This window comes from Leguminivora glycinivorella, chromosome 8 (genome assembly GCF_023078275.1).
Source record: "Leguminivora glycinivorella isolate SPB_JAAS2020 chromosome 8, LegGlyc_1.1, whole genome shotgun sequence".
NCBI classification, from domain to species: Eukaryota; Metazoa; Arthropoda; class Insecta; order Lepidoptera; family Tortricidae; genus Leguminivora; species Leguminivora glycinivorella.
This window is the reverse complement of record NC_062978.1, coordinates 24,303,893-24,324,150: the sequence shown is the minus strand read 5'-3', so window position 1 is coordinate 24,324,150 and position 20,258 is coordinate 24,303,893.

Sequence of the window (20,258 nt, the reverse complement as noted above, 5' to 3'; positions counted from 1 at the left end):
ATGAGCAGTTGAATGTTGCGTCATCGCCGTTATTACGAATTTTTCCATCTAACTTGCTTGGTAGGGGGGGTGGACAAAGTATAAATATGGCCGACCATTCTGGGGACGATCAGTCAGTTGCGGGACTTCGGACCGTCAACATCAGCTCCTGAGGATGCCTCGTAGAGAGGCGAAACACGTGTCGAGTTTTGTATTTTTGGTGGTGGGTTGTTATATTTATTTGCGTATTTATTTTTATTTTTGCGGTGGGAGGGTGGGAAAATTATAACAGGTTAGCACTGATTGACTTGCACGTTATCTATTCGCGGATTAGCAAAGGAAAGTTCTAGTTTACGATTAACATGGATTTCCGCAAAGTAACGCCTGATTCCATCGAAATTTATTTTGGTTATTTTGCGCCGCTAACGCCAGAGAGGTGGAAATCCAAATACGCATCAAAAACTTCTTGCGGTGCAAGCCCTTCATAAAGTGTTAGTGTCCAGGCTTCTCAGCAAACATACTAAGCTACTAATATATAAAACCGTCATACGGCCTATCCTTATGTATGGCTGTGAGGCCGTCACTGAAAGAAGAAAGTCAGCTCCTGGTAGCGGAGAGAAAGATTTTTCGCAAGATCCTGGGACCTAGTCAGAGAGACAATGGTACCTGGAGGATCCGAGAAAATGCCGAGACCGAGTTAGTGGCCGAATCTAATATCATCGGCGAAACGAAAGCCCACAGACTTCGCTGGTTCGGTCACTTACTTAGAATGGGAAACGATCGGGCTGTCAAGAGAGCGTTCTTGGGTCGACCGGCTGGTGGCCGTCCGGCGGGTCGACCCAGGTATCGCTGGGAGGACAGTGTGGTGGCGGATCTGCGTCGGCTTCAAGTCAGCGACTGGCAAGAGGCTGCACAGGATCGGGACAGGTGGCGATCTCTGGTTTCGGAGGCCAAGATTCACTTTGGATCATTGAGCCCACAGACCAACCCCTATAGACATCCATTACAAGACGACTCGCGGTCGCCAGCCTTCCTAGTATTTGCACTGATATAAGCGCGGGCGCTCGCCGTGCCCGATCAGTAGCGACCAAGTAACAGACCCGAAAGCAGCGCGTGTTTTTCGCAGTAAAAAAATTGAAAAAGGGTATTTTGATGTCTTAAAGATGTCCACCTGTAGTGTGAAATGGTGTGGAAAGGTAACAAGAAGCTCAAATTTAAAAACAGACGTCATTACATTCCACATAAAAGTCATATTTATAATTTATTCAGAGCCGGCATAGGTCAACTTACATTGGCCACTTACGCGTCAGTAGAGGGACAGTCCCTTTCATCTGGCGCGACTGCCCGCCGTCCTTGAAACGGCCAATCACAGCGCGCTTAACACATTCCCCGCCCGCTCCTCGCACCCCTGGCACTGGTGACTCGTATCGCGAACAAAATATACAAGAATGCTACTCTATAGGAGGTTCTCTGTGACTGAGCCAAAATAGTTTTAGTTATTTTACGATGCAAACCTCAGACCATATAATACTAGAGAGCGGACAACCCGCCGGTGGACGTGTCGCGGTTGTTGGCTCATTGAGCATACGAGCAGTTGTCAAACGACTCACTGGTCATGCATGTCATTCCTTTTTCAAATACGATAACTTGAGACACTCTTATCAATAGGATTTGTGAAAACAAAGGATACCTGGCTAGACCCTTTTTCGATGTGATATTTTAAACACACTTTCGCTTTCTTTTCGTTTTTGTTGTAGTATGCAATTTGCACCAACAGTGTGGAAGCGAGGAAGACCCTCGACACTTGCATAGTAGGGATGACGACTACATAAAAAACCGGCCAAGAGCGTGTCGGGCCACGCTCAGTGTAGGGTTCCGTAGTTTTCCGTATTTTTCTCAAAAACTACTGAACCTATCAAGTTCAAAACAATTTTCCTAGAAAGTCTTTATAAAGTTCTACTTTTGTGATTTTTTTCATATTTTTTAAACATATGGTTCAAAAGTTAGAGGGGGGGGGACGCACTTTTTTTTCCTTTAGGAGCGATTATTTCCGAAACTATGATTATTATCAAAAAACGATCTTAGTAAACCCTTATTCATTTTTAAATACCTATCCAACAATATATCACACGTTGGGGTTGGAATAAAAAAAAATATCTGCCCCCACTTTACATGTAGGGGGGGTACCCTAATAAAACATTTTTTTCCATTTTTTATTTTTGCACTTTGTTGGCGTGATTGATATACATATTGGTACCAAATTTCAGCTTTCTAGTGCTTACGGTTACTGAGATTATCCGCGGACGGACGGACGGACGGACAGACAGACATGGCGAAACTATTACTATTTGACTACGGAACCCAAAGGTTAGATCGTCCAAAAATACTGAACACATATTTTTCGCTTTTTATAATTAATAAAAAAATACAAAAAATATAGAGCATCAAAGTTCCGGAGTGGAGGCTTGTGACGTCACTTCTAAGTAAAAATTGTACCTATGCGATGACGTCACGCGAAATTTCAACGCACTGTACCGTCGTCATTTTTCGTTTACGAGATAAAATAAAAAATACGTGTCTAAAATTCTTTGATAATCTAACTGACGGACTAATTAGTTTTTTTTAGTCGTCTCGCCTATTATCTCTAACGTTTCTCAAATAGAAAAATTTGATTCGTTTGAATAACATTCCCATAAGTTTACAGTGAAAATAAAGATTGTCAATTTAATTTATTTACTCACATAATAATATGTTTCCGAATAAAGCTTGTAGCAAAATAATCCTTTTTCCGTCTTTTCTACGACTAGCGTATTAATATTTCATGCGGTACTGTTAAATGCAAATGGGATTCGAACCCGGGACCGCTGGCACACTACCAGCGCTCGTGTTTCTTTAATGACCCTCCATGTGTGCAAATGTGTGTTTTTTTGGCGAAATATCTGGCCCACCATGTAGGAAAGTTGTGAAATTTAATAGTACACAATAAAACAGAAAAGAAACAGAAACAGTAGCACATAATAAAAACATAACACACCTACTTCATATTCCTTATAAATCAATATGGATAGTTTATTCTAAAAAATGTTGTCCTATAAAAGAAACTTGATCATCCGAGTTATCCCTATTATTCTATAAATGTCTGTGTCTGTTTGTTTGTCTGTCTTTCACGGAAAAACGGAGCGTAAACTGTCTCTTTCTAACCCAAACTTCCCTAATATGGGGGGGGGGGGGGGTTGTATGACGTAATCCGCAATTTTAGAATTGGCACCAGCGAAGCCGCGGAAAAAAAATAATACGCCTAGTACCTATTTTATACAAAAGAAAAAGTGGCCAAGGCTTTTAGTGTCCAGGGCTGGAATCGAACCAGGGTCGACTAGATTCTCCAAACGGTTACTTCACTATCACTATCACTACATAGTATAAAACAAAGTCGCTTTCTCTGCCCCTATGTCCCTATGTATGCTTAAATCTTTAAAACTACGCAACGGATTTTGATGCGGTTTTTTTTAATAGATAGAGTGATTACAGAGGAGGAAGGTGTAGGTATAGTACCCGTGCGAAGCCGGAGCGGGTCGCTAGTACAAAATAAAATAAAAAATATTTATTTCGGACCAATTAAAAATCCACAGAGCTTGTTAGTATAGACTTAATATATCTTTACTTATTTATTTCTTTAAATTTTATTGCACAGTAATAAAAAAGTACAAATGGCGGACTTAATGCCTTAAGGCATTCTCTACCAGTCAAACATAGAGCAAAACAGAAATTCGCGAATTTGGGTGCAGTAAGAAAAATAATTTACAGAGCATGACAACTAGGTATAAATAACAGTTATTTACTATCTAATCAATATAATACATAGCATATCATATCAGTACATATATATTTCTACGCAAATATATAATACAAATAAACATATATATAATAAATCATAGATATTACTTATACCAGATCCAAAAACAATACACATTTATTTTGTATGGGTAAATAAGGATAACCACAATTTCAGTATTCATAGGTAATGGGAACAAGCAAACCAGCTCTGACCTATTTTCTCTTTGAAACCTTAATCGCAGCTAGAGACGGGCAAAGTAATTATTCTAAATATTCCAATTTATATTCTCTAGTTTTCCCTGATTTAACTATCAAAAGCTTCATTTGTGGCACGGTTTCGCAGTAATTTTACTAATTTTCATTGACGCGTTGACAGGCACAGTATAATAAAGAGTACTGTCGTACAGTATGGCCACTCCCGCTCCCCGCTGAAAGTGCCGCCAACCTCTCGGTTACCTTACAGTTACCACGTCAAAACCGCTAATAATCGACCTGTCATATTTCACTCATACAAGCATAGTACGCGTTCACCTACTCGACCTTAGACTGTGTGTTAGGAACGCGCATCTTTCATATATATTGTGTCACAGAGTCACAGGTATAGGAAGGAAGGAGGTTGGACATGCCAGCCAATACAAACGGCCATTTCTCAAAAATTTGGCACCGACAGGTGAAAGATTTCTTTTTTTTTAAATGTCGCATTTTTAATTATTTTTTTGTAGGGGTCGTTTGAATGCATCTCAAACATTTCAAAAATGTCAAAGGCACCGATATCAATTAATTATTTTAGAAGTTATGATCGATTAAAATTCAGGTGAACGACATCATGATCAGGTGAAGGATAAATATACACAGGTTATCGACAACAGCAGCAGGTTAACGACAAATTAGTAAAAAATTGTATGACACATTTGACAAGTTAACGACAAGCGTCGCTAACCTGCGTCCGTAGTCGATCACCTGTAGTTTGGTGGTCATTCACCTGATATGGACGTCATTCACCTGCCCATCAGCATTATAATAGTTTTTAACCGCCGCCCAAATCTCAAGGAAGGGGGTTCTCGATTCGTCAGTATTTTATTATTATTATTATTTTATGTTTGTTACTCGATATCTCCGTCGTTACTGGACCGATTTTGATTTTTTTTTATTGAATGTATATATTTAGTATTAAAGAAGAATATATATTTTTTTATATCTTCTTCTTCAACCTAGCGTTTTCCCGGCCTAGCGCCAGGGTCCGCTTTCCTGCTCAGCCTTCTCCACTTTGCCCGGATATTTTTTTATATATAAAAAAAAATATTAGTTAAAATAACATCATTTTAAACAATCAAATAAAAATAGGCCGAGCCCTCAAATTGCCGAGGGTGCTGCTTAATTGGTGTATTTAAAGCTACAAGTGACATACCTCATATTGAAGGCAATATAAGGGCCATTAATATTTTATACCCGACCTTTAAATAAAATTGTAATATAATAGCTACTCTGAAGTATAATGAAGTGACTTCACTTCAAGCAAGCACTTGCTTACTGACATGGTATTTAGACTATAATTAAGATTTCATATTTTGAAGGCGGCAAAAAACAAATGAAAAAATTAAAATATGTAAATAAATCACAGAAGAGTTACTTTTAATTATAAAAATATAAAGATACTCATATTCTAGGTTATGTTTTAATTTTAATATTCATTATCATTACTTATTGATCCGATTGATCGCCCCTCGTAATGGTTCATCTGGCTTATGCCAAGTAATCGACGTGTCGGTTTCCTGTCACTGAGTCGTTCACTTGGCTTTATCGCACAGGTGAAGGACACACACCGCAAAAAAGCAACAATCCTTTGAGAAATGCAGCCTAAACCGATATAACAGTAATACTTTTCTCATTTAACGCACAAAACAAGTATTGAAGATGTAAAAAAGTATTATTACGATTGGTAAATTGATCATTATTGTCGCCACCCTGTCCCAAAATGTCGTTCACTTGCCTATTTTAGCCAGGTGAACGATGCACAGGTGACCGACAAAATGCCAGTTATTTCGCCAAAACTCAAAAAGTATTTGCCGAACGAACTAAATATTAAGTGCCTAAAAATTAAGCAATAAAATACGAAACATATATTACAGTTAATGCAGTATCTCAAACAATAACCAAATTATGATTGACAGAATATCGACTACTTACCCGTTACAAACTCCCGTTCGAGGTAATTAAAATTTTCTATTTTCTAATCAAGGCGTAGTGAGCAAGTGCCGTTGCTTGCAGGTGATGGCCGATACTGGCGGCTTCAATTCATGCGGGGTGGGGCGGCAGAGGTGGAGTAGGGATCGCACAGTGCTTGCGAGTTTGTCTCGACAGGTCAACGACAAAAACGGCCGTGGACAAACTTTAAAGCCAAATAACTTGGAACATAAGTGTAATATTATTATCAGATAGTCTAGTTTTAAAAGTTAGGGATATATGCAAATAAAATACAGCAATAAAGGTAAGTAAAGTTAATAATTTGTGTACTTTTAACAACTCGAAACATGAGTACTCCGCGTTGGGACACGGAAGGTGAACGACAAAACTTAGTTACAATTATTATTTATTTCATTAATATAAAATAAATCGATTTCAAAGCATCAGGCCTCTATGTAAAAACTGTCTTTTAATATGTATTGATAATTTATTTATGAAGATATTGTATACTAAAAAAAAAGTTCTAACATAAACGTACTGACAGGTGGGGGTGGCAAAATTTTGAGAAATGACCTTAATTGAATACGCCTTTTTTTTTTAGGAGGGGAAAAATGCATTACGCATACCACTCGGGTGCGGGGAAGGACCCGAGTGGTTATGTGGGACTCCTTGTTAAGGGCTAATGAGACCCCCAGTCTACCCACTAAACAACCCCCCCATCTGCCGCCATTGTTCTGTAACGGTGGGCTGCAGGTACGCTCCCGCTTTACATCTACAGCACCACCAGAACCAGTCCGCTTTGCAGAGCACCACCTCCGGAGGCCCTTGATAGCCTCGGACACAAATGGACCGTATCCAGTACGGTCGACCTCTCAGGGACCGCGTACTATGCAATGGATGGCAGGCGTCCCCGTGCCTGTCATCCTGCGATCAACCTACGGAGGCAGGCGGCGGTCGTGTGCGACCCGTCTGCGTCGAGCACGCTTGCGGCGCCGTTGGTATTGAATACGCCTGTCGCAAGTACTTGAACCTATACACACACTTGTAAGTGGCCGCTCCTATTGGGCTATTGCGCAATACACGCTCGTCATTTCCATGTCTGTGTACTATCAGCTCCAAAAGTGCATGGCGAATTTATCAACGAATTGATTTAAAATTTCTCCATGAACTTTTGCAGCTGATAGTACATGCAAACGACCAGCAAGTCGTTTCATCACGCATGCACACAAAGACATCTGTATGCTCAATGAGCTAACAAGGCGGCTTGTCCGCTCTGGGTACGTAGCCGAATGGCACAAACGCTCACGAAACGAAACGCTCGTAGATATCTATCTCTATCGCTCTTGCGTAATCATAATAATCATAATCATCGTATTGGCGCGACAGAGCCAGACTACCTTTCGCGGCGTTTAGTTTTCGTTTCGCGTCGCAGAAATGCCATTCGGCTACGGAGCCTGTTAGTATTGTAACTCTTAGGTATATTTTCGTTATGTACCAACATTTTAGCTAGGTCTAGTTAGGTCTAGTTGGCGACCGTTCTGGCTCAGTCGGTCGTGACCCTGCCTGCTGAACCGCGGTCCTGGGTTCTAATCGCGGTAAGGGCATTTATTTGTGTGATGAGCACAGATATTTGTTCCTGACCTGAGTCATGGATGTTTTCTATGTATATAAGTATGTATTTATCTATTTAAGTATGTATGTCGTCGCTTAGCACCCATAGTACAAGCTTTGCTTAGTTTGGGGCTAAGTTGATCTTTGTAAGGTGTTCCCCAATATTTATTTATTTTTATTTATTTTAAACTAGTTTTTGCCCGCGGTTTCGCTCGCATTAGAAAGAGACAAAAAGTAGCCTATGTCACTCTCCATCCCTTCAACTATCTCCACTTAAAAAATCATGTCAATTTGTCGCTCCGTTTTGCCGTGAAAGACGGACAAACAAACAGACACACACACTTTCCCATTTATAATATTAGGGTAAACGCAGCTATTAACGCCCCCCATAAGGCAATTTTACAATCGGGTCTAATTATTAAGTATACACGTTGTTCAAACATTTTATTTTCCTATTATATGTGATACTATGATAATTAAAAAAGGTAAATATTGTGTTACTTGTACTCAAATTAAACATTATGATATTAAAAATCTATTTTTAAATTACTGAGTCGATTGCTACCATTAGCGACCCATAAAAATGCATATGAAGCTATCAACGATTTTTAAGCAGCTATTACCGATTGTGTTATAAGTATGAGTAATTACCTGAACGGCCAGCGAGTACACAGTACAGCAACACCTAGTATAGTGGCATAGTCCACAGGTAACGGGTAATTTATTAAAAACATGTTCAGCATTGTCATCGAAGATTCATTTCTATTGTACCTATTCCTACCTACTTTTGTACCTATTCATATAACATTTTTCACGTTTATCATGCCCACTAAGAAATAAAACAAAATGAAATCACAAATCAAAACAATTATATATTGTGTTACTTTACAAATTTTAAAAGTTTGTTTAACTTTCGTATCTTGAAACCCTCGCAACCCTCAGATGCTACATTCTGAACCACTCGCTACGCTCATGGATCAATATTGAAGTCTTTAGCTTGCTCGAGTATCATTATTAGATAGTAGGTATCAATATTTGTACGTGCGGTTAAACAACAAATTTGCCCCCTTGTAAAACAAATTTAACTTTTGTCGTGATATTTTTTCCTACAGTGCTGCAAGAGAGGCACAACCCAAGAGGCTGTATTAGGCAACTCTTCTTGGTACCAAAGCCACATTTTTGTTAAAACTTGTATGTTTGTAATAATTGTATGGTTTTAATAATATCCTTAATATTATAACCTACTTATTTAGGAACGATCGGTCATACCTTCTCATGGTTTGTAATAGCGATTTCTATGAGTCGTTGAAAGAATATGTAAGCACTAACGTAAAATGTATGACCGACCCATATTAAACAACATTATTATTGTTATTTTATTATTGTTGTGGCTACTAAACACTTTGTTATTACGTGATATTCAAAATTTTTGACATAAAATCAGTTTTTATGGGTAAAACTCCTTCACAAACAATATCTTACACAATATCCGTTTTCCAAAAATATTGTTATTTTAGTAAACTTTACAACGTCAAAAGAAGAAAACTAAGTACAAATGTGTATGTCGTTAATAGCTTTTTGAAAAAAACTATTATTTGGGTCTCAAATAATCTATAAACATACTTATGTTTCTAAAGAATAATATTGTAAAAGAAAGAAAAACTTAACATGACGTTATAGTCATTACCGACCGATTATGGGTCGTTGATAGCTGCTACTACTAAAACTGATGAAGCTATCACCGCCCAAATTTAATTTCATGTTTTATGTATGTTAATGGATGTTTTTTAACAAATCGTGATAACCAATCTATAATTTATAAATGACTGAATATAATTAACAACAAAAGTAAATGTAAAATAGTCAATTGTTAACATAAACGTCTTAGCCAGATAAGTCAAATCCTTACTTGAAAGTGCAGGCGCCAGTATGGAATGTCCTTCTTCTTCGGTACCCACGACTTGATTGACGTATTATTATGATTTCTCGAACTACCACTCAAACTAATGTAACACTACCCTATACTCAAGAAATAAACGCTTTTAGAAAATAACCTACCTACCCTCACGTTACTAGTGGCAACGGATAAATGCCGAATTACTTATTAGATCGGTAATACCTTCCGATTTTCGATGGAGCGTTAATAGCTGCGTTTACCCTAGTATGGATAAAAGTTGGTGTCGTAGAAGTCGACTGTGGGATATGGGTATAACCATGGTGTGTCAAGAGTGTCATTGAAACTTAAGCAGTTTCATGTGCTCTGTCTACCCCAAATAGAGGCGTGAGTGTATGTTATAGGTAGAAGTACACACGGGCGAGTGATGAGATAAAATACGTACCAAATTGCAACTTCGAATCAGTTTAACGAAGGTTAGGTAACAGAATTAGTAAGCAATCTGGTTAAGTAAGGCTAGGTTTAGGCTAGGGATTAAGGCTCTGTCGTTGGCACCTTTGGGATTGACAGTTGCTAGTTCATTACATGCCGTTAGACCTAGAAATGGGAGAAAATGTATTATGTTAACAAAATAGTACATTTCACTAGAAGTTTTTTAATACAGATGCAAATAAAACCAATGATGAACGAAAACTACTCAAGATGATGAACAATCCGCCTGCTTGTATTAGGTAAATCGTGGTAAAAAACGTAAAAACGCATCTGGTTTGAGATGAGCCGTTTCGTTCAAGTCATGCTCCGTTCACACGACTTATGAACTGATTTAAAAAATAGTTATTTGTTATACAAGGGGGCAAAGTTGTATTTTAACGCCGAGTGTGGAATTGAAAAACGAGCAAGTGAAAGGATTCTATAGTTGAACCACGAGCGAAGCGAGTGGTTCGAGAATAGAATCCTGAACTTGCGAGTTTTTTAACACACGAGAAGTAAAATATATTTGCACCCGAGTGTAACACAAAACTTTTCCCCTCACTATAGCGAGGAAACTACAACGCAAAAAATGCGTTTATCACTGCTTCCAGTAGTTCCACGGGTGGTAAATCATCTTTATTACTAAGATTCACCTACTTTTATCAATTTTAAAGCAGTTAATTTGACTTTATTCAAGGTCAAATTACTTTAGAATAGAATAGAAGAATAGAATAGAATATACTTTATTTAACATCAAATTGGACAAATACAAGGTAGAGGTACATACAACTTAAATTAGATGCTAAATGGGATCCCACTCAGCATGTTGCCACGGCAAGCCGAGGCGCTGATTTTCAGTGGGACCCTGACTTAATAAACTAAGCTAAGAACTAAACTAAAACTAGAACGAGTGACAGCACAAACATCAGAGAACAGTTAGGTACGATACTATACAAGTAAATTGACAGAGTGTCCACGATATGAAACAATGACTGACAATACAATTAATGATGGAAAAGACAGTAACACGAAACAAACACGCGACAAATGGATACATAGTACATACATACATAGCACAGAAGGTAAGACTTTTTAATTATTATTAATCCCCCAGTGAGGCGCAGCAGGTTTTAAATTTTTTACCGCATCTTAAAAGATTTGGCCGTTTAGAAAATATGCTCGACATTTAAATTTAAAACTATGAATTGACTTCAAAGCACGGATCGGCGGCGGAATCAGGTTCCAGCATTTCGTGGCCGCATACCGGAAACTACCACGAAACGCTGCTGTTTGGTGCGGAGGACAAACAAGCTGAAGGAATCTTGATGATCTAACCTCGTTGGACCTGGAGTTACGAGACCATAAGAGCTTATCGTAGAGGTATGATGGGATCTGCCTATTGATAACACCGAATACCAAGATAGCGATAAAATGCGTTTTTACCCGCTGGTATTAAAGGACAAAACACGTGTTTCCGAGCTAGTGAGGGGAAAAAGTCTTTATTCCAAATCTTACATACTAAAAATACAAACCCCCTTATTCATAAACGTACTCTAAAGTTATCAAGCCGATAAAGTTCGTTTGTCCTTTTCTGACGTGTCGGTGTGATAGAAAAGGACAAACGAAGTTTATCGGAAGTGTATTGGTTAGTAGTTTCTTATAGCAATTTACGTTTATACGTGTACCGTTTATATTAATTAATTTGATTTGGACCCCTCTTAGAGTGTAGGCCTCCTCCAGGTCTTTTCATTTTTTAACCCCCGACGCAAAAACGACGGGTTGTCGACGGGCTGTCTGTCTGTTTGTGTATCTGTCTGTATGTGTGTGTTTGTCTGTGGCATCGTAGCTCCTGAATGGATGAACCGATTTCGATTTAGTTTTTTTTTCTTTGAAAGCTGAATTAGTCAGGAGTGTTCTTAGCCATGTTTCATAAAAATCGGTTCATTAAGTATGTCGGGGTTTCTTTCAAAATTTTAATGTTGTGGTTAGGTTATTCTATCTTTGTATAGTCAGTTTTTTCCTTCCGTTTCCTTTATATCGTCTATCCATCGTTTATAATATGGCTTTCCCGATTTCCTTTTGCCGATAGGGCCTTTCCATTTCGATGACAATATTGTCCATCTACTGTCAAGACAATATGAATTGATTAACAAAGTATACAATTTAATAACCATTTAATAAATTATAACCCGTCAAAAAAACTAAAATAACTCAAATAATTATGAATCAGTGTGAAAGTACTTTATTGCAAATGACAACTTGAAGTCAACACTATGTCAACCTTCAAGTAAACACTGCGAAATGAAATTGCCTCTAAATGCCTTGAATTACCAATGAGTCTGATAGAGTTGTGCCTGCTCGTTCACTGAAAAGAGTCACTCCCAACTAGTACGATCTCTGAAGTGTCATAGTTCGTTCTTGTAGTACAGTAGTACACCGAGAAAAAAAAATTGAAAAAACCCCCGACCGCGACGTAGTGGATCGATTTTCATAAAACATAGCTAAGAACACTCTCGACTAAAAAAACAAAAAAACAAAATCGGTTCATCCGTTCGAGAGCTACGATGCCACAGACAGACACACACACACACCGACAGACAGACAGACAGACATACTCACAGACAGACACGTCAAACTTATAACACCCCGTCGTTTTTGCGTCGGGGGTTAAAAAGAGAGACAACTGAGCATAAGGCGTTCAGTAACGGAGTGACATATGTGCTGTCTCGCTCGCACTAGCTCTCGGTCTGAGCCAATCGGTTCTAGTTCGTTTGGTGGGCGATTCACACGGATCGCTTTGCTATCATTGTCACTTCTCCGCTCCCATTCTGGTGAGCGTGTTTGAGTGCACTAATAATAAAAAAAAGTAACAAAAAGCCTTTTATTATTCCTTAAAACATAAAATACTAAATAATTAGATTCATGCACATTAATCAATGGTTCCCAAAAAATACATTTTTTTTTCAATTCTACATTTACCTTTATTTAAATAATTCAAATGGATTTATTTATTATTATAATCAATAAGTCTAAGTGAATAATTTCTATTGTTATTGATTTTTAGACTTAAATTAGGTATTGAATAAAATGAATTCATTGCTAATTAATAATAATAGATACATTTGTTTAATTATATATAAAAGTATTTTTAATAAATGATTAACTAAGGTTTACTTTACAGTTTTAAGGACCCTCTTTGGGTGAAGGCCTCCTTCAGTTGTTTCCAGTCATGTCTATCCTTTGCCTTTTCTTTCCATTTCTTTCCGGCGGTTTTGCCAATAAAGTGTTTCACTAATGTGCAGAATAATTCGGGAGCAGTTCGGTCTAGTACAGTGGAGGGAATCGTGTCTTTTGTACTATTAGTACATGTACTACACTACACAAGCCTAGTCTGGAATTACATTAATGTATTTTTGAAGAGATAACGCTTGTCAGAATTAATTCAATTTCAAGCAGATAGACTTTTGGCGTAAACTGAATGAACAATATTTGCGATAATGGAATTGTGGTCTTGACGGCGCGTTATTATTAGAACCTTATGTATAATAAAACAGTTTAGCAAAGTGGTTATAATATACACCGTGTTTTTATTTGTTTTCCGTTGAATTCAACACGTCGTTAGGTTAATTATCAGGAACTATCCTGTATATCACTTTTAGTTAAATGTTTTTACAGTTTGATAACTCTATAACTGTAACAGTACGCTTGTTTCGTAGAGAAATTAATTAAACCTCCCCTTAAAGTTAACGGCATTCCTACAACTAAGACCGTTTTCACATTATCCGATCCGATATCGGATGTCGGAAGGATTTCAACAGAAAAAAATCAAGATGGCGCCTATAATGTATGGGATATCGGCACGACATCCGATATCGGATCGGATAATGTGAAAACGCACTTAGAAAACAATGTGTTTTCACTCGACACGTAGGGGACATGTGTTCAATAAACACGTATGTAACGTATGTTCTTTTATTAAATGGAATAGAATAGAATAAACATTTATTGGTGAAGACAAAATACACATAATAACAACAAGACAGAAAGGAATGAAGTGCCACGAAATGGCCTCATCTCAGGGTGTTGCTGATGACTTCCAGCGCTGATCTTCCGATGAGACCATGAAGTGAGAAAGACGTAACCATGCACTTTAACTGAGTGATCATTCACGCGATATGATTAAAAAAAACTTAGTCTAAGTATATTCTTCAAAAAATATTCTTTTCTTATATTCTTTCAGTATCATTTTAGATTAAAAAATCAACGCTAGGCTGAAGAATTGAATGTTAAAACTCATAGGTATCCAATGAATCACGTGTAGCCTTCTGCCTGTGTCTGTATCACATCCTTAGCTGTACTCTGTTGGAATAACGACGTTACGTCATATAACTTACGGTATAGGAAACATGAGCTTGTCACTGCGCCGGGTTGTAATCCCCTGTTTAACTTTAGTGAACAAATTAATTTATCAGCAGAAGTGTACCGGCGAACACGGATTATAAGGGAAGTTTCAATTGGACAACAAATTTATTTACTGTACCGATGTAAATTTTGTGATAATTATTAAATATTAACTTATAATCTTGTCAAATATGTAGGAGGTAGGTACATACTTACTTAAAAGGAGCATACGAAATTTTAAGTTTCAGAGCTCACTTTTGGCAATTAGAGTTGAAATAAAATGAAATAGTGATATATTATGGTTACATTACAACCGACTCTTTAGCACAACTTGCCTCGTCACGCGCGAGTATGGACTCACGCGCGACAAGGCAAGTTGTACTAGAGGGTCAGGTTGCATGCACATCGCCCACTCCACAGTTGAAATCATATCCCAAATAAACCCACGTTGGGCGCCAATAATGTTTTTTTGTAGGGTTAAAAGAAACGCGTCATTTTTCTGGTACGTGTTTAACCACACTTTCGTCATTATTTCTTATTGAACATACATTCAATTAATGACCGACGCAGGTTTCGCAATTTGAAACCATGGCCCCACGTTTGGGCGCCAAAACTTTTTTTTTGCTTTTTACGAAATATATTAGAATATTCAGAACTCGAAGTAGATTTTACATTAATGGTTTGTTTCGTATTAAGATTGTAAGTCATGTGGTTACGAAGTAGGCTCTGTAGCTTGCATGATTATCCGGCCCATGTTGGGCGTCAAAACATTTATACTGTCTGCACAAAATAACATTTTTTTTCTGAATTTAAGGTGTACATGCAGAGCTGTGGTAATCATCTTTAAAGAAGCCCCTATCTCAAGCTTTGTGACACAAACAACATCATCATTCTTACGTCACATTTCTGCTAATATTGACATTTAATCCTAAGATTGGGCATTTTACGAAAGCGACTGCCATGTGATCTTCCAACCCAAGTGGTAACTAGGTGTTATTAGTGACACGAAAAACATAACTCGAAATCTTGTTAATTTTGATTAACATGAAATAATAGGCCAATTCAACCTACAGAACATGTAAACTGATTTTCCATTCCTTGTATGCGGTAACCTTAACCGATAGGCTATTTACCCGCATCGCGTGCGCCGGCTGCCGGATTTTCCGGTTGCGATACCGACTTGCCGCATGCCTCCGTAGTCTATAGGTTTTACATCGGATTTAAATTACATTTATACTGTCTGCACAAAATAACATTTTTTTTTCTGAATTTAAGGTGTACATGCAGAGCTGTGGTAATCATCTTTAAAGAAGCCCCTATCTCAAGCTTTGTGACACAAACAACATCATCATTCTTACGTCACATTTCTGCTAATATTGACATTTAATCCTAAGATTGGGCATTTTACAAAAGCGACTGTCATGTGATATTCCAACCCAAGTGGCAACTAGGTCTTATTAGTGACACGAAAAACATAACTCGAAATCTTGTTAATTTTGATTAACAAGAAATAATAGGCCAATTTAACCTACAGAACATGTAAACTGATTTTTCATTTCTTGTATGCGGTAACCTTAACCGATAGGCTATTTACCCGCATCGCGTGCGCCTGCTGCCGGATTTTCCGGTTGCGATACCGACTTGCCGCATGCCTCCGTAGTCTATAGGTTTTACATCGGAAATAAATTATATTACGCACGATGTGTTTTATCAAAAGCTTATTTTATTAAATGGAAACGCGCTTGGGGTGGGGCTCGTAAGAGATGGTCTGACTGTGTGAAGAAGTCGACTGGCGGCAGCCTATATCGTGCAGTCCACATGGCTTATGACCGCGTTCAATGGAGACACGCTACTTGTGGTCGCGATCTTCAGCATTGAGGGAACGAGGAAGAAGAAGATTTTATTACATAAAATCTACTTTAAACATTTTATTGGCCATGGTCCTGGGTTCGAATCCCGGTAAGGATATTTAATTTTATTTGTGTGATGAGCACTGGTCCCTGAGTCATGGATATTTTCTACTTATATAAGTATTTGTATATTATGTTTATCGTTGTCTGAGTACCCACAACACAAGCCTTCTTGACATAGGGACTCAGTAAATCTATGTAAGAATTTCCTATAATATTTATTTATTTTATTTATGGTTAGAAGTAGAGGGTAACTGGAAAATTTGCAGTGTGGATGAAACTAGTCCGTTACACCAACTGAGCTACCACCTACCAGGCTATGAAGCAAATATTTGCACATGTCATGTTCGTACACATAAGTGGATGGCGTGGAGAACTTGATAAGTCCAGATTTTTTTACTGAGATTTCAATTCAGAACAAATCAAATGTCTGAAACGTTATGGTTTAGTTTTATTCGGTCCCTACGATTAAATTAATAATTTCTTCAATATTATCCTTCATCTACCTGCGTCTAAGTGTATTCACGTCTACTGCAAAAATATTTGATTGCTTGATATTTCACTTGTAGGTACTAAATTAATTTCTTTGAAGTATCAAATTGTGAAACATCTCAAATATGGAAATTAGTTAAATACTCATTAAATTCCTAGAATCGAGCGTGTCGCAATTACCTAAGTAGTTTAAATTACCACATAATAATATCTTATTTGTCATTTGATATTCGCCAGTCGCTTTTCAGTGAAGCAAAACATCATGAGGAAACCGGCCTAATCCCAATAAGGCCTAATTACTCTTTGGGTTGGAGGTCAGATGGCAGTCGCTTTCGTAAAACTAGTGCCTACGCCAAGTGCCTAGTTGCCAAAGCGGACCCCAGGCTCCTATGACCCGTGGCAAATGCCGGGGAAATGGATGATGTTGATGGTATAATATTTTATCACTGTAATGCATTTGCAATTGCTACCCAAATGTTACGACACTGAAAAAGGTATACGAAAGAAAGAAAAAGTTTCTGTAAACTTATTTCATAATTTTAAAATGAGTGCAAAGAAAAAACATGGCGTCTCTTCAGCACCTTGAAAGGAGAGTGCTCTAATTATGAGTCGGTTTTCTTTTTTAATGTCAGACGGGGCAATGTAAAGTGGAAAAATTAGCGATGGCAAACTAATTAAGGTTTTACTTGTTGGCTGCATTGACTTTTTAAAATTAACTTGTGACTTTCTTTTGTTGAAGATTTTTTAGTCTGAATTAGTTTTATAACTTTTAGCGGCCGTTTTTATAAAAATCTTGAATTCTGATATTTGATTTGATTGTAGGGATTGAAAGAAGGTTTGTCTACCGTTATGAAATATTAAAAACAGATATATTTTCAATTCACAACTTGTGTCGTAAATATTTTTATTTGAAGTTTTTAAGTATATAATTATTATATACTTAAAAATTATAATTTTTGCACCACAACTAAGAATTACGATAAGATACCCTAAAATATAGAACGTTAGCTCATTACTGACGGAACATAATCAAAGTAAAAGCTGTACTCTAGTTTTTCTACTAATCTAATCTATACTCCAATTGCTAATTCGAGTCCAAAAAAACTACTACGATGTTGCCACTGCAATAAAATGTTTGTAAAGTAGTATAATCCTTTTTTATAAAAACACACGCCAAGATAAATTATTTATTATTTATTTCAATCCTTTGATTTATATGTTTAATAGTCTTTTATTATTTACATAAATACTAGGTCGCTCGATTTTTTTTCTTTTTTTCCGTGATTTTTAGTTGTAAAGTTGGTATTGCGCTTGTATCACTTCAGGTATCAATAACATTTGGTGCTATATTTTGCGGTATAGAACAAACTATTGATGATATAGATATTGTGACCAATTTTTTATACATATATTTTACAATTAGCTAATCAGCGAAATAGTGTATAGTGGGCTTTATGGTTGCCACGGCCGCCATTGTTTTGGAAGCGGCCATGACACCATGGTCTGTCAAACTGTATTTGAATTTGAATGTTTTTTTGCTCCGTGGTGATGTTTTGCCTCGTTGAGTTTTTGTTTTTTGTTAAGTTTTTGTTTCCTGTTCAGTTACTGTTATTTCAAATGGTTGTTAAGATTGTGTTTTCTACGAGGACTTTGCGTGAGCGCAAGCGCAAAAGTACGAGTATGATGGAACCTGAACCAGGGCCTTCTCGTCAGGTGATTCTTTCCCCAAGAAAGAAACGCTGTACTCGTCCTCTGACCGTTAACGAAAAAACAATGGTAATGAACTGTTACAAATACGTCCACAAGCATTCATCATTACCAGGTTCGTTCTCAAAAAAGTGGCACCGTCAGGGTAAAGTGAATGAAAAAAAATGAAAATGGTTTTTTGTACCTTTTTGGATTTAAATATGTTTTTGAGTGCATCAATGATACGGAATTTGCAGGAGGGAACGAAATAGTCGTAAAAACGTAGAACTTATAGCGAGTTGAAATTTTAGACATACAGGAGAAAGTGAATAGACAGGGTAGCAGGGAAAACGTGGCAGGATAAAGAGAGTTTGAATAAAAAAACAAGTTTACCACTAATAATTCAACGTATATCGACTATTATGATTTCGTTAGGATTCAATTTTTTTTCTTTAAGTAGAAACAAAAGCAAAAAAAAGTATTTTATTAAACAATATCCATTATTTTTTATTCAAAACAGTTGAAGTACAGTAAGTGATATCTGATTATTATTTTCAGTCACGATGCCTGCAGTGTTTGACTGGTAGAGAATGCCTTAAGGCATTATGTACACCATTTTGTACTTTTTTGTGCAATAAAGAATAAATAAATAAGTACCTACAATTACAGTCTTGTAAAACAACAAAGCACATATCATGATTCACAATGTGAGTTGTACTTGTGCATGTAATGCCTGCAATGGCTGCCCCAGTGGAAGAGTTGGTTCGTCTCCTTGATGTCTCCTTGGTAACATATGTCGAGATAATGAGGTCAGTATTTAAAATGAGGGCCACTCTAGGGCCGGACGATGTGCCTTGGCTCTTTAAACATCTTGGAAGTAGATTACGTGGCCACATTGACGACTGCCTCCGAGAGGGTATAAATTCTCGTTGGAAAGTGGGCAGACTGTGCCTTTCGAAAAAAGGGTAGTCCAGCTGACTGTCCCTTAGGATACCGTCCCATTGCCCTCCTAGATGAAACTGGCACGATGTTGAGCGCATCATCGTAAGTCTCATCTACTGCTGTGCACGCATTTTGAAAGACACGTGCCCAAACATCAGAGATCGGGTTCTGGGAGGAGCGATAGACGCAATTGATGCGCTGCATAAATACAGCGGTCTGGTAGCAGAGAAAAGGCAGGGAGCTATCGCAGTATCTCTTGACATTGCCAATTATTTCAGCTTTCTTCCTTATGTGGTAATAAAATAGGCGCATTGCTTCCACGATACGCCTTTTTATTTGAAGATCATCATTCACCATAGGGCATTACCTTGCAGATAGAGTACTGCTCAATAAATCAGGAGGAAGATGCCTAGAAAGACGAATGGAGTGTGGTGTTCCTACCGGCTGCGCCATATAAACGTATAGGGACAGGTCAATGAGACTACGTGCTCAAATCAAGACTGACTTCTTTATTCTTCTTCTTACCCACATGCATATTCATAATAATCATAAGCTACCCACAGTTTTCCACAGGGGTCGGTACTGGGCGCCTGCTCTGGAGCATTGGCTTTGACTTGGCTATCAGAGTAGTCCAACTTCTCCGCATGATCACCATTTGTTATGCCGATGACACAATACTAGCCGTGAGGGGAAGAAAGTACCAGGATAATAAGGAGAGCCACAGTGGCAACTGAGCTCATAGTTAGGCGCATTAATTTGTTTGGGCTTGCGGTGTTACTTGCCACGACCGATGACGTGGTTTTCGAAGGAAAGGTTGGCTTCTGCCCGAAGAAAGTGATTGCTGCCGACCTAGC